Genomic DNA, 13,645 nt, shown 5'->3' with positions numbered 1-13,645 from the left:
CGAAAAGTACAGCTCTGCTTTAGTACATAATTTACGGCTCCTGCTTGCACACAGCTTCTTGTAATAAGTAAAAGTTGCGCTTTTTTACTCGCTTTCTGAAACAAAAGCAAATACACACCGTTGAACGCATTTGGCCACACACACACATAGAAACCGCTGTGTATTTACGTATGCAAACACCGTCAATTTGCATATTCCTTGCTTTCCTTTCACTGAGCATGTTCATACATCTACTTATTATTACAACGTACTTCCAGCTACAAGCACACCTACGCACACATCAACATATATACATACGTACACATTCATAGGTCTGTCTGTTTGTGTACGGCTTTGTATAAGTGTGTTTATCTGCGCATATTTAAAACATTACAGTTACCTCATTTGGTAAAGCATGCTTGAGTGGCGTTGTATACACATTCATAAGTTCGCAAGTTATTTTTAGTTGAAGCGCTCTTGTTGCGGCAACACGGCGTATGAGTAACGTCAAAAGTTTATTTTGAATAGCTGCAGCAGTCGGCAAAAGCAACGCGCTATTCACTCGAAATAAACGGTCATTTATTCGGTAGTGCACTCGTATATAAATACGAATATTAATTGCCGCGTTTTAGAAATAAAAAGGAACTTTTCAATTGAAAATGCCTACTGACGTTTGATAAATACAGCCACCTTTTTGGTTGGTAATTATGCTCATTTCGAAGCAAAATTTTATGAATTATTCTGTCAACTATAGTTGATAATTCCACGAAAATGTAAATATTAATGCAATCAATTTTAATATATATTTTATATTGCAGTTTTTAATGCATACATATATATATACATATATATATATATATATATAAATATGTGTGTATGAAAAACTAAGAAGATAAATCTTAGTTAAGAGAAGCATTCCAGCTTTACTTAAATGTCAAAGCTTCTGCTAATTGATCGGCTAAAATGGATTTTCTGAAGGTTGTCCACATCTCAAATCGAAAAATACAGTTTTTGTCACCTAGAACTATTCATTTCACATAAACGAAGCTATAGACAGGTTACCCTCAAAGTAAGTAAATAAGTGGGAGCTCGGACTCTAAGGCATAGTCCGAGATGGGTTGGAAGATGATCCAGTTCATTGAACCAAATTGTCAAATTCCATAAGGAAACATATTCTTGATGTAGTTCCTATAAAGATAATTGATTTTGGTTGTAAATTTTTACTAGAAAATACAAGTATGGATATAAGAAGGATAACTCTTTGACCAGTAGACATACGAACGAAATATCATTGCTGATAGCCTAGCTTAACAATTTAAATTGATTTACAATATTGTTGGCGGGCGTGTTAAAAAATAAAGAGTGATCTATTTCGAGGTTCAATAATTTTTTAAAGAAAAAAGACAGAAATTTCTAATTTAATGCTTATTACCATTCAAAAAAAATCCTTGGTATTTACTTTTTGAATATTGTCTCTTTTAAATATTGGCCGCAGCTACCTCTCAGTTGGTTCATCCGTTGAGTCCAATTTTCTATGACACATTCGAGCATTTCGACTGCTAACTGGCGAATGACACTTGTGACATTTTTTTGTTGCAAGGCCTGAATCGAAGAGGGATTGTTCGCATGGATTTTAGACTTTACATATCCCAACAGAAAAAAGTCTAACGGTATGATATAACACGATCTTTGTAGCCAATCGATCGGCCCAAAACATGAATATATCTGCTCACCGAAGTGTCTCAATAAATCCATTGATTGATGCGATGTGTGGAAAGTGGCGCCGTCTTGTTGAAAGCAAATGTTGTCGAGATCACAAGACTCAGTTTCAGGCATCAAATTGTTGTATGAAATGGCAGCTTTTTACCTCTCCAGGTTGTTCTGCGTCCCAAATATGGCAATTTTGCTCATTTACATTCCTATTGTGTTGAAAATGGGCTTTCCTCTTAGGAAGTTCGAGCGGTTTCAGTTCTTGCACAAACTGTAGTTTGTACGCTTCATATTTAAAATCTCGACGTAAAATGTGTTAAGTCGTTCCATACATCAGCATGAATTGCTGAGAACGGCGCCAAATCGACTCTCTACAGTCTTCTTGTACATTCTTAGCTACGGACGTTGTCTATTCGGTCGAATATTATCGAATATTAAATGCTGAGCCTCACTATAGGTGATGGTGTTGCGAATAGTATGTTCAATGGGCCGATTATGATGACCATAAGTCGAGTGGAGCGCGCGAAACAATTTCTTTAAAGAACGTAAATTTTCGTAGTGAAGTTGAAACGATTTGTAAACGTTGTTCAAGCGTAAGACGCTCCATGTGAAATACCAAACAATACTGAACAAAAATATTACGACTCGGGCGTGATCGTTCAAAAAAAGGGCTTTTGATAAAAATACCTCTACTCGGATCACCCGTTGCGTTTTTCCACTTGTATGCTAACTTAGCAAACATACGCTGACCAACAGTTGTTCAAAAAGCCATATTAGCCCAGAAAATCTATCAGGATATCAGTTCATGCATCTAATAATTTGATTTTTAATTTAATAACATGTCATAAACATTCGCAAATTGTTTGGGTAAGGTTAAATTTTGCTTTGCAGTTCTAAATTCACACATATTCACTGTGTACATACATATGTACCCTATATGTATGTATGTTAAAGACATATCTCCATTGCGTGTCTGTTCTATCTTTAACATTATATTCGTTTTGTGCTAGCAACAATCAATAACACATTTTTCACACCCCACCTCGGGGATTGAAGCTTAAGATAACTTCATTGAGAATTCCAAAATAAATATCTCCTCTTACTTATTCACTACAATTTTTGTTTGACTGAATTTTCATTCTTAACCTTAAAAAAATACCTAAAAGATGTGTCCACAGTGTGCAGAAAAGCATTTGACACTTATTTATTTGAACAAAGAGAACAGTGGGAGCATATACAAAAAAGGATTATGTAAACAAGGTGGCGCTCACTTACAAATAATTGATTTATCTTGGCCCTTATCAAGCTTATAATGCCAAACGCAATAAAATGGCTAGATTTACAAGCCGCCAAAGCAGTAAGTCGCAACGGCGTCGATGGGTGTCTGTTGTGGGCTGGTCAATTGAAATCTCAGTCCGGCATTGATCTGAAGTGGCCGAAACCACGAAATTAGATACCAATAGAAGAGAGATTGTGGCTCACACATATTATTTCTTTTTGCACACACAACTACATGCAGCTGCAGACGTAGAAACGCCTGTCCTCAGGCAAAGGAAATCTGTTGAAGTGGAAAATTAATATCGGCGTTGGGTTTATGTGGTAAAGTACTGAGACTTAATTTTCAGATAGTCGAAAGCTACTTTGCGGTCTGTAGGCAATTGAATAATTTGCCGAAATGTTTGGCCTTTTGAGGGAATGCTTAGGAAAAGATGATTTTTTTGGAGAAATAGAACTCCAGTAAGGTATATGTAATATATAATAGGCCTCAATAAAGTAGCTGAAAAAGTAGTCTGCTTTAACATATTTTCCATTTACTTATACGTACTCCATCTAACCAACATGACCATAATACAATAATAGCGCAGCAGTAACTGATGACCGACAAATAATCCTACACCTTCTTTTAACTCTTGTCCTTCGACTACTGACGGGCTGCTTCGTTTCTGAACCGTTTTCATTGGATTATTGAAGGCAACCTACAATATCGGCTGGCGCTTCGTTTGTTTACATTGCCTGTGCATGCGCAATGACGCACACCCACAGCTCTTCTCTCGCTCGCTCACTCACTCTCCAAAAAGCAAGATTTGCTCTTTAGTGAAAGAGAATACCTCGCTCTTTGCAACCGAAATGTTACTGCCTTTTGTTCTGCTACCTCTGTTCAACATTTATTTGCATATTAAGTCCAACACAGCCTCACCACAAATCGTCTTAATGATGCTGTAAAATTTACTGCTCGAGGGACTGTTGCAAGCGGGGCTAATTAATGCATATATGCGTGTGCGTATGTATGGTAAATATGAGCGTGTAAATGCAGCGGCAAGGAAACCGTATGCTAAACGAGGTCGACGCGGGCACAAAGAAATTTAAGAATTCATATTGTGCTCATAGTAATTCGTGAAAATTTTCTTTGTATGCCAATAATTGCCACATTCACACACACAAAAGTATGCATGTGGTAATAATTCGCCATGATCCACTGAGACACATATTTAAACGGCGGATGTAATAAATGGAAATACATATGCATACTCTCCTATGTTCCTTTGTATATATACATATGTATATGGATAAGTAAGTCGGTGTGTTTTTGTTGTTTTGTTTGCCTTTGAGGGAAAATCGTTGTACTATTTGCATATTTCTGACATAAATGTCTAATTCCGGACAAGTTTACCTTCCGGTATCCATAAAAGATAGAATATAAATAAATACAGTAATTGTATTGTTTTTATTGTAATATGAACTCGGAGAAATGTACTAATGCACTTACGCTCGTTTTCTTTCTTAAGTTCCCCCTACAATTAAAGAACTGTGGCGAAGATATGATGATGACCAGTTCCACATGTCATTACAACTAGTCTATAGTAGGGAGTCATAAACTGGCTCGTTCACTGGATATTTCAATAGTAAAGACATTCGGCCCATCTTAGTTAATGTTACGATTTGGTTAACCCTAAGGGTAGACTGACTGTTTTGCCGATCAGAGATGTCATAACAATGATCTTCTGCTCTGCAAAAGTTTAAGATAGCTCACTTAAGTTGCGGCAATCGGGTTGTCATGAGGGGCCTAGGTAAACTCATACTGTTAAGAAGTATGTGAACTAATCTCAGTTTGTAGTAGCATATTTGTTATAATTTCTAACTTCATTTTTATAAGAAGCAGAGATAACAGTTTTAAATACAAACTGAACGTTAATCGCCTGGAGTACATCAATGATACTGAAACCAGCTTAAAATTTATCACTAATGCGTTTTTATTAGGACGAATTTAGACAATTCTCTAAGTGCAACTAAAATTTGTTCAAAATCTATGACTTTTATGAAAAGAAGAAGTAATTTCCATTTAGTCGTAGTGTTTAGTTAGTTTACTCTTCCACCTAGACATTTATTACTTAAGTTAAAAATTAAAGCATAGGCATGACACTTTCTAATTTTAGGTAATCATTAAATATGTGGGGTTTACGGAAAGGTTTGAATCATTACAATTTATTTCAGGCACCAAGTCCAATTGAATTTTATAAAATATACTTTCTTACTTTAATTAGGAAATGTTAGGTAGCAATTGTGACAAAAGAGTTCCCAGAAATTGAAAATAAAACGCAAAACAAAGAAAAAAAAAACAAAGAAAAATTCATCAATATTTATTTAGTCGCCTTCGAAGTAGTCCCCCACCAGATGTAATACACTTTTTCAAGTCCTCGAAACACTTTACATCAGCACTTTCTGAGATGGCCTTTAGCTCCTTCATCGAATTTTGTTTTGTCTCATCGATCGACTGAAGACTGGTTCCACAGAGCGGCAGTTTCAGTTTGGGGAACAAAAAAAAAATCACAGGGAGTCAAATTTGGTGAATATGGTGGTTAGCTTTATCGGGACGAGTTGACCAAAATATGCACAAAACTCATTCAAACGGGTTCGCGAGAGATGTCCCTTGCCATCTCTTTAACACTTTTTTAATATTTTCATCACTTTAGACCACTCGTAGGCTTGTGTTTTTGATAAAACTGAATCAGCGTAAGCCTTTGCCAACATTCGCAACAATTCCGCACATGAGTTTTGGTTAGAAATATAAAATTTGTTCGATACTAGGTATACCGACTTAAGCAGCTGTTGTAAACAAACTGGTTTGACAGATCTCGCCCATTTTTGGCTTAGTTATTAAGGACACTCCTACCAATTTTTTTTTTAAATATCATTTACCCGGGGAATTAAGTTACAATTTCCGGGTGCGTTTTAGTCAGAATGTAGTTCATTATAGGGAATGGATGATCGCAAATAGGTAGGAAATCATCTGAAATATAAGGAATGTCTGTTACAGAAATACACTAACCCTATGATAACATTCTCAACTTGCTTTTTTGAGATATCTTCTTCAGTAACAGCTCTGTTAGCACACTAACCACATTAGTTTTCAAATTTGTTTTAAGGAAACAATGTTCAGTACTGCTCATAGAGTTTAATTTAAGAAACCATATAGTTAGGGGATAACTTCTAACATTCTGGTTGGTTGAACTGGTAATAGTATACTTACTGTGACTGCTTTTAAGGAGAATCTATACAATTTAGAAGTATTATTAAATACCTAATATTTTAAATACCTCCTAAATTAGTATTTTATTATTGTTAAAATAGCTCAATTTACCGCCGGGTATTCGCACTTGTTTATGAATTTTCTATTTGTTGTTATTGGCTCCCCTGTTTCCTAGTGAATATTCGCCATCATGCGCATATTCAGTTGCTTTTATGGCATTCTAGGTAGTAAATATTACTTGCGTGGCATATGTGAAGGTGTTATTATGTAGCTGCATGCGTTGCATAATGATGTATTGATAGCATTGCATACATACAGGTGTATCTATAAGATATGCATATGCACATATTTACACATGTTTTCTCATTTAAATAATTGGTCACGTAATACATTAGTGTATCCATACAATTGAACCGTAATCAGGCTTGAATTGCTGACTATTCTCATTGTGTGCAACAGTTTTTCTGTTGGTACTAAATAAATGTCGCATACATTAATTTTGCTGTCTGTGGTGTGCTATTAATGCGTATTATGGAAAGTACAAATGTAGAAGCAGAAGTGAATTGTGATGCTGTCTTCTTTAAGTAATATATGGTTAGTGCTTGATGATTGCTTATTAAATATTTTATCGTGGAAATATGCAAAGAGCAAACATCAGTATAATGTGAATAACCTCTGTGATACTGAACTGCCATCAGCTGATCGTTTGAATTTATTCTAAAAGTGCTTTTTATAGCTATACTGCCATTGATTATGGATGACAGTTTTTCATGGAATTTAAAGGACCCTGAATTTACTTTAAAAATGTTATGTCAGGGAAGGTGTAGTTGTTCCTCTGTGATTAACTTTTACCATTATGATAAGACTGATATTGTGCGTGTGTAAGGAATTATAAGAATGATATCTTGGGAGACGATGAAAAATGTGTAGATGTTCTAAAGAAGACATCAAGACGTACATAGTTTATTCCAAACCTTCAGAAAAGTGGTGCACAATTCAAGATCAGATAGCTTGTTGCCCAGTGTTATTATTATTACAGGTTATTGAAGCTGAGTCTCTCCTAGATCTTCATGTTGGTAAATAGAGTCATTGTGAATGTACGGATTGTAGTGGAAGATTTCGGGCAGACTAGGTTGGGAGATAAATGTCGTATAATACAGTGCCCATTTGAATTATCGTAAACTCAATAGAACTAATGAATATTTTGACGTAAATGTGATTTAGTATAGATGTCACTAACAGTACTAACAACTTACAGAAAAAAAAAATTTCGATTCGAAAAACACGCGAAGTATAAATTAAAAATTCACTTTTCAATTTGATCACATGTTCATCTAGTAGCTTCGTTCGAATGATCGTATAAAAAAGCTGAAAATCAATAAATTTGCTCTTTGAAACAAATATTCGAGTAAATAATAGAATTTGTTACTAAATTTGAAATTTGAGACACAATTATCCCACTGATCCTACGGAATAGAAAATCTCCTTTCAACAAAGTTTCTTTTTTACAACCAAATATAGTGTGTTAACACTTTCCAAAAAACAAAAAGATTATTCTGCTTTTGAGTTGTAACTGTGTTGCTCCTCCGAAAAATAATAAAATAAAAGGAAAGATTAAAGAGAGAAACCAAGTAACCACACCGGGAAACTTCAAAGACATTCTTCAGCTGTGAATTTTTAAAGAGGTGGGCAACAAGAGCGACTAACGATTGCTGTTGTTATTTCTGCGCTTTTAGAGTTATTTCGCTAGCACTGCGCAGTACTCGCCGCATGTTGAAAAGTCGTAAAGTTGCCGTACTTGAAAGCGGCAATAGCTGTGCTATGATATTTTCGCATGCAAAAGTTATTTAGTCGCGAAAGCAGTCATGAAAAAGTTGGTGACTATAAAAATTGTTGTTTAACGCGCAGACAACTCGCTCGGGATATTGCCGGCACGGCGCACTCCTTCGCCGTTGACAGCCAACGCCAGCAGCGCACGAATGTAACATGATGACAAATACGTGCCGCGCAGCACATAAAGTCACGCGTCAGTTTTGGTCTCTCGCGGAGCATTTTGCATATCTAATATTTGTAGTTTTACGGTTATTTTGGCTATACTATTCATATTCGTAATAACAAGTGCGCTTGTCTCGAAGACGCATATTTCCCGGCAATATTTTCTGCATAACATCGTCAAATTGCTTTAGTTAGAAGTTTTATTTAAAAACTGCATGCACAATGCATCATTTAATTACCTAAGGTAAAAGTTAATCATACGCCCCGCCACACCATCACATACTTAACGTGACACAAAGTGCGTTGCTTTGCACTCAATAAACTGCTATCTCCCGCTCACATTATTTCTAATCTCTATTTCTTTATATGCACGTTCACACACATATTCGCGTATATAAATTTAGCCACGACTCACCTTATTAAAACATTAAATTCAATTACTTCCTAAGGAGCGTCAATAAATCCCAGCGACAGCGTAAATGCTGCCGGCATAACAGTAAACATGTGCGAGCATTTTGAAAGCATAACAACAACAATGTTGGCATTTTCACGACCTGCCCCCGGGATTCATAAAACTTGAACATTTGCTTTACGCATTTTCGTGTTTCCCAGAGCATCGATTATTTTAAAGGACTATAAATTTTTGAGAGTCTGCAGTTTGTAGAAAATTTGGCGAGTATTTTTTATGCGTGTATCAAAATCGCATACACTTGTTTAAGTGATAGATGTTTGCGGTGTTTTTAACTTCATTCAAGCACATTGAGAAGCACGAGTTTAAGCAACCATAAGGATTGAAACAAATAGTATGCCATCGGAGTTTATTTAATAATCGATAACACAATTTATATGACCGCCGAATAGTTGAGCTTGTACCGCTAACCCTGCGTTATGGAGCAATTGCGACTTTAAACTCAATATGACAGTAGCGAATCGATCACATTATAACTTAATAACTTTAAAATGAAAAGAAAGTTAAACTTATATTGTGCTGAAAATCATTTCATCATGCATCTTCGGCAAAGTAATTTTTGTTCGTATCCCATAATTCACGCAGATTTGAAGGCTGATATATTGAAATGATCATCGCGAAAAGTGTGCAAACTTCAGTGGCATGCAAAGTAGGTATCGTATCGACCATTGTTTGATTCCAGCGATTATCATGTTCCAGAAATTGTAATTGCTGGCATGTTTCTCAAAAAGTTACCCACACTGTACCATTCACTATACGCAATGACTCAAATGAATTTGAACCGCGTACATTAATCAATAGCAACCGAAGGTAGAAGCAAACGTATTTTGTCGATTTCACCAAACGTCAATACTCAACATTGATATGAGTTTTGAATGTGAATTAGACAATAATGGCGAATGTGGTACAATCCATGTGTTGTCGACTTCGATATTTACTCCTCTAAGTTGAATGCTAAATGCTCTGCCATTGTCGTCTGTTGAGCGGGGGCGATAGCGTGGATATCCATCATTTCCGAAAGAAAAGCACATGGATAGAGTTTCCTTCATTTATTGTCAGACATACAAACCGAAGTGGAATTGTGGTGTCCGCAAGGTCCATTAACCATATTGCTTTTCACCACTTCGTATAATTCTGGATCTATCTCTGGAACAGGAATTTCCGCAGAAATGATTTCATCAATTTGATCTGGTGTAACCACCATCCAAAGAAGAATGTGTGCGTGCGGCAAAACTCTTATTTGCCACTCAACAGAGTACAGCCATCATTTAAAAGCACCATATAAACCCACATTACTTCAAGTTAACGTCCATCAAACATTATAGCTGTTGTTTGAAAAGTCGTGCTGTGACATCGTGACGATCGCTTGCTAACTGACCGCGATCCACAATTCGTGCATGTACTTTGAGCTGCCAATATTAGCGCCATCTCCTCGTGGCATCGTAACAAATTTAAATCTGTAATTGATAACATTGTATGAAACACACATAAAGTTTTCACTGAATAATTTTCAATAGCCGAGATAAAGAAAGCAAGCGACCGTAAATGACAAATAGTTTACAAATAAATCAATTGGGAAACAAAACAAAAAAAATTTGAAAAAAAAAATTGTACAGAAAACGTTTTTTTTTGGATTTTGCGACTTTTACTTATGAAAACAAGTAAGGAAGGGCTAAGTTCGGGTGCCACCGAACATTTTATACTCTCGCATGGTAAAGTGATAATCGAGATTTCATTATACGTCATTTACATATTTTTCAAATACCGTATTTTTGTAAAGTTTTATTCCGCTATCATCATTGGTTCCTAATGTATATATTATACAGAGAAGGCATCAGATGGAATTCAAAATAGCTTTATATTGGAAGAAGGCGTGGTTGTGAACCGATTTCACCCATATTTCGTACATGTCATCAGGGTGTTAAGAAAATATTATATACTGAATTTCATTGAAATCGGTATAGTAGCTCCTGAGATATGGTTTTTGGTCCATAAGTGGGCGGCGCCACGCCCATTTTCAATTTTTAAAAAGGCTGGGTGCAGCTTCCTTCTGCCACTTCTTCCGTAAAATTTAGTGTTTCTGACGTTTTTGTTAGTCGGTTAACGCACTTTTAGTGATTTTGAACATAACCTTTGTATGGGAGGTGGGCGTGGTTATTATCCGATTTCTTCCATTTTTGAATTGTATATAGATATACCTGAAGAAAACGACTCTGTAGACTTTGGTTGACATAGCTATAGTAGTTTCCGAGATATGTACAAAAAACTTAGTAGGGGCGGGGCCACGCCCACTTTTCCAAAACAATTGCGTTCAAATATGCCCCTCCCTAATGCGATCCTTTGTGCCAAATTTCACTTTAATATCTTTATTTATGGCTTAGTTATGACAGTTTATATGTTTTCGGTTTCCGCCATTTTGTGGGCGTGGCAGTGGGCCGATTTTGCCCATCTTCGAACTTAACATTCTTATGGAGCCAAGGAATACGTGTACCAAGTTTCATCATGATATCTCAATTTTTACTCAAGTTACAGCTTGCACGGACGGACGGACAGACAGACATCCGGATTTCGACTCTACTCGTCGCCCTGATCACTTTGGTATATATAACCCTATATCTGACTCTTTTAGTTTTAGGACTTACAAACAACCGTTATGTGAACAAAACTATAATACTCTCGTTAGCAACATTGTTGCGAGAGTATAAATATAAGGTTTTTTTATTTCTAAATCTTCCCAGATCCTCAACGAATAATCTCTAAAAATTTAATCAAGATTGGTTCAGCTGTTCTCGAGCCTTAGCGGTGTCATGATGAAGGAGAATAACATGTTCAACATTTAGTGTCTATGGGCTCTTTTCACATACATAACTTTAGGATGGATACCGAATAAAGTTAACGGTACATGAGTAATTGTTTTAGTTTAGTTAGATGTATACATGGAACGGTTTATCGCCAAACCAGAAAACATTCTTACCAAATTGAACAGCATATTGTCTAACCTGTTGATGTAAGTGATACATATGTACATATGTATATTGGCAGAGGGTCGGAAAACAACATATTCAATATATGGGTTCTAACTTAAGGTTTTGACAGATAAAAATGCTTCTGAACTTTTTGTTTAACTCAATGTAAGCATTCAATGTCCTTTCCTCTCAAAAGTGCTCTTTGAGTAATTCCTACGAAGAAAGTTTACTTTGTTAGGCAAATAGTTTCCAAAATTTAACATAGATTAAGTGAAATTAGGCTTCGGTTCACAAAGGCAGCGCATTCTTAAAGGAAGTGTTCCAGCATCTCTACTTTACTAATTACCTGTTGCTGGGATCTTAGAAGTAGATGTCCTGTGATAACCTCTACAATGTTACAAATTAATGCAATTGCCTAGAAATAATAGCTTCTGATCTGTCCAGCAAGTTATATATGTGGTATGTCCTATCTTGCTGCTGTTCCAAAACTTGTGGTCCTCTAGAGTCCATTGCTTCAAAATTATATAAACATTTGGAGAGTTGAACAGCTTAGAGGAACTGTGTTCAGGACCGGTGATACAACTAATACTAAACTCTATGGTTTAAAAAACGCATCAAAGGTTAAAAAGTAATTAAAAAATTGGCATTATTTCCTTTCGAAACCAACACTCGGGTATTACTCAAAGTGTTTACTTATATATTGAGCTTAAAGCTTATAATTAAGAGAAGCTTAAACCCATTTCATATGATTGATATAAAAGTTTCTAAGGAATATGCCACCAAAATCTGAATAAATTTTTGTATATTTATATGGAATTATAATCCACATAATCCATTAATCCTTTTAAATTTGAATTTGGATTTCTTTGTAGCATTTGGTTTCTCTTTTATTTCAGATATTTCTATTCAGAATTTATATAAACTACATTTATGTAAACCCTAGGTTTGTATCAGTGTAGAGGAGGAAATACACTGCCGATCAACTGAACGGTGTGGCGACACATTTTTGATATAAATTTTTAATTCCATATGTTTTCTTTAAATGATTCGAGTATGAAAGAGGCCAAATCGAAGCCTATCCTGAAAGTGGTCTTAGACATCGCAAAATCGCTCAAAGAATTGGACGAAGCCAAAATGTTGTGAGTAATTTTTTGAGGAACAAAGCAGAATACGGCAAAAACATGAAAGGCGGAGTCAAACACGCCACCTCTGCGGAAGTCAGGATGCATATTTTGCGAGCTGCGTCCAATTGGCATCTCTCAGCACCCAATTTTAAAGACATTTGCAATTTTATTACAGCCAATCTGTCTACAGTTAAACATGTGATTTCGTCGGCTGATTATCTAAAACGAATGAAATTTAAAAAAAAACCGTTAAATGATGCACGTAAAGCTTCACGACTGCTCTTTGCGCCCAAGCACATTAGCTGGACAAGCGAATGGCAGAAGGTGTTTTTTTCCGACGAAAAAAGGGAGGCGTAATGGTGTGGGGGTCGGTATCAGTCTTTGGCACTTGCGACCTTCAATTTGTTACTTCCAAAGTGAACGCGGAAACGTACAAATCTATCACACAGTTTCCTCATTATTCCAATATTTTTCACATTATCAAATGGACTTATTAGCACGATAACGCTCCTATTCATACAGCTAGGGTGGATTAAGGCTCAAAATGTGGACTTGCTCGAATGGCCCCCATATTCACCTGACCTTAACGTAATGGAAAACGTATGGAGGATGCTATCACCCAAGGTATATGAAGGAGGCAGGCAATTTGATTGCAAAACAACTTTAGTTGCGGCAATTAAAATGGCCTGGACAACAATTTCGCTGCAAATACTGCAAAATTTGTATAGTTCGCTTCACTATCGTTTATATAAAGTTATATCGAACAAGTAAGGAAGGGCTAAGTTCGGGTGTCACCGAACATTTTATACTCTCGCATGGTAAAGTGATAATCGAGATTTCATTATCCGTCATTTAAATATTTTTCAACTACCGT

Source organism: Bactrocera tryoni, chromosome 2 (assembly GCF_016617805.1).
Source record: "Bactrocera tryoni isolate S06 chromosome 2, CSIRO_BtryS06_freeze2, whole genome shotgun sequence".
Classification (NCBI taxonomy): Eukaryota; Metazoa; Arthropoda; class Insecta; order Diptera; family Tephritidae; genus Bactrocera; species Bactrocera tryoni.
The sequence above is the reverse complement of the archived record's forward strand: the minus strand, read 5'-3'. Positions refer to the sequence as shown.